This window comes from Nannospalax galili, unplaced genomic scaffold (assembly GCF_000622305.1).
Source record: "Nannospalax galili isolate Female #2095 unplaced genomic scaffold, S.galili_v1.0 scaffold286, whole genome shotgun sequence".
NCBI classification, from domain to species: Eukaryota; Metazoa; Chordata; class Mammalia; order Rodentia; family Spalacidae; genus Nannospalax; species Nannospalax galili.
Window position 1 is genome coordinate 6,164,727 of NW_008359442.1, and position 2,758 is coordinate 6,167,484.

Here is a 2,758-nt window from a genome sequence, read left to right on the forward strand (position 1 = left end):
AGAGAGAGAGAAAGCATACAAGCATTAAATTGAACCGGGGGTTATAGGAGAATATACTGAGATGAGAGGGTTCCGTGTACCATCAAACTATAGTGTATGAGAGCCGGAGTTGATGCATGAACATAAGGGGACAGAGGCTTTCAGGCCACTGGGACCTTGCTCATATGAATGTGCAACAACAGTGACAGAATGCACAAGACATGCCAACCCAATCAGACAAAAACCCAACATAGAACTGTGGAAATAGGCAGCAGGCTCTAACCCTAGCTAAGAAACTATTGGCAACTGATTTCTGTGGGGTTAGGGAGAATAGATCTTCTTTAAGGGAGTGACTCTAGGTAGACTGACTAGACAACAGTGGATGAACTTGCACCAAGGGACATCTTGGTACAAATACTTGATCATATGGGACTTAATATATGTGAGAGAATGCATGAAATGAGGTGACTGTGGGGCCTTGCAGATGGGGGAAGGGGTCTAAATTGATTAAGATCTATTACATAAAATGCACAAAAATCTAATAAATTAGAAAAGGATTTAAAAAGAAAAAGAAAAAGAAACTTGCAAAAATTCAATAAAATGTAAATAAAAAATGAATTATAAAAAAGGCAAAGCTTTAGTCTTGGATTTCCAGAACCACCGTGTGTGTGTGTGTGTGTGTGTGTATGTACATTAAGATAAGTTAACAAAATATAAACACAAGAAATGTGTTTAATCATTGCTCTATATGACACAGGAAGCTTCAGAAAAGACCATGGGACAATTATCCATGTTTGTGCTTAGATTTTATGAAGAGCAGACAACTGTGTAGAAATGGGATTGGATAAAAATGTATGACCTGACTGTAAGAGTCTGGAAACCAAGAAAAGCCTATACTGATAATTCTTCTTGTATTAAAAAACAATCATAAAGAAGCCATGATAAATTTATTTTGCTAAGTGTAAAAGAATAAAGAGACATCAATTGTGAAAACAAAATAAAAATGCCAAATATAAAATTTACCTTAGCTATATAGTGACCTTCAGGCCAACCTGGGCTAAAGGATGTTCTGTCTCAAAAGAAATTTTTTAAATAGTATTTGAATAAGTAATAAATAAAATCTTCCTAAACTTGGTGAAATACAATAAATCTACATATCCAAAGACTCCATGAACTATAAGTAGAATCAGCTCAAAATAACTCATGGCAGACATAATTAAGCTATTAAATGGAAATGATAGAGAATCTTAAAGGCATTAAAGCAGATCCAATGTGCTGTGTACAAGAAATTCTTGAAAGAGTAAGAGCTGATTATTTTATAGTCTCCAAACTGACAGCATCACTAGTCTCGCATGATAGAGAAGATTCTTAGGTAAAATCAGAGCTGGTTGAACACAAAGCACCAAAATACCATGGCCATCAGTCTACGAACCAAGACAGCTGCAGGCGACCAACAAAGGGGTAATGCATGTGGTGGGGATGTGTGCATAAAGGGTGATAGAAGCTTCAGGAAAGATGGAGCAGGACAGTGCAAAATTTGGCACACTGTTTGGGGTTTGATTTTCCTTTCTTTGGTTAGCCGGGCTAAAGGTCTATCTATCTTATTGATCTTTTCAAAGGTCCAGCTCTTAGATTCATTGATTCTTTCTATTGTGTTTTTTGTCTCCATTTAATTAATTTCTGCTCTGATTTTTGTTATTTCTTATCATCTGCTAAGTTTTGTTTGTTTTTGCCAGCAGTGCCTAGGAACATTCTTCTGCATTCCTTTATGAATTCGGCTGTGACAGTTTCCTAATATCAAAAGAAATACTGTACAACATTCCTTTCTTTGGTTCCTCTTGTGCCTTAGTCTTTTAATTGTATGTGCATATAATTGACTAGTTATATCAACTGAACATAAATTCCTCAATTTCTTTTGTATTTTGTTGTTGTAAACAAAGCTTTGTATACAATGGATGTCCAAATATTGACAAATTTATTGAAATAAAATTTCTTCTCTGAACTTTTCAAATACCATGACTTGTATGGAAAATAAAATTCTTTTTTTAATAATTCATATTTTTGACTAACCAATTTGCTTACTTAATTTAAATTTTCACATAGATGCTTTGCATTGTAAAGACCCCTAAAATGTAATCTCTTTCTTTCTTTTTGTCTTTCTTTCTTTCTTTCTTTCTTTCTTTCTTTCTTTCTTCTTTTTAATGGGACTTTTTGCTATTCTAACACTTTCATTTATTTATTTTTATGCAGCTTTTGGGTACTCTAACATTCCACCCTCTGAAGAGGTAACCCTAAAATCTTTTAAAGATTAGATATAAGCCCCCAAGTACTTTTGATATTTTTGGCCTTTGGAACAGAATATGTTGCTAACAGGCCCAAGGACATTTTGACTTTTAGCCAAGAAACTGGCTACTTTTCTTTGGGGTCTTTTTACCCTAACTCCCTAGCCAATTCATACCTCCTATTCTTATCAGGCCATCCTCTGAAGGGGTTACCCAAATTGCCAATAGGGAATCAGGATGCTGACCACTCTGGATTCTTCCATGCTGAACAGGGACACAAGGTGAGGCAATTGGAGTACCCCTTCAGTGAGTCTAGCTAAAAGACTCCCAAATTGCATAACTTTTGTCTCTAAGGGGAGAAGTCCTTGAATCATGAATAGGAGATGTGAAGAAGTAAAGGTAAGAGTACTTAGCATTACAAGTTCTAGACATGGAGCTAGAAAAATCTCAGAACAGGGAAATTTTCAAATGTTCATATGAGAGTCCATTGGAATTTC